Raw genomic sequence first — 270 nt, 5'->3', positions numbered from 1 at the left:
CGCCCCGTGCCGGCCGCTCGCCACTGTCAGTAGCAAGCCAAGGGACCCACGGTGCTCTGCAGGGAGCCCAGCACGCACCCGGGGCTCCATTGGAGCAGATGTAGACATTTGGGGCAGACGGGTGGCATCCCCAGCTCGGCCCCGCTGTCAGCCGCGCACCCGGGGACCGACCCCAGCGTCAGAGCCGTGGGGAGGCGACACATCCATGAATAAGCAAAGTTCCAAACTGCGAGATGAAGCCTGCGCCCCTGAGCATCACGTGAGAAACCG

The sequence above is a fragment of the Merops nubicus genome, unplaced genomic scaffold, assembly GCF_000691845.1.
Source record: "Merops nubicus isolate BGI_N331 unplaced genomic scaffold, ASM69184v1 scaffold48499, whole genome shotgun sequence".
Lineage (NCBI taxonomy): Eukaryota > Metazoa > Chordata > Aves > Coraciiformes > Meropidae > Merops > Merops nubicus.
Note: the sequence above shows the minus strand (reverse complement) of the source record.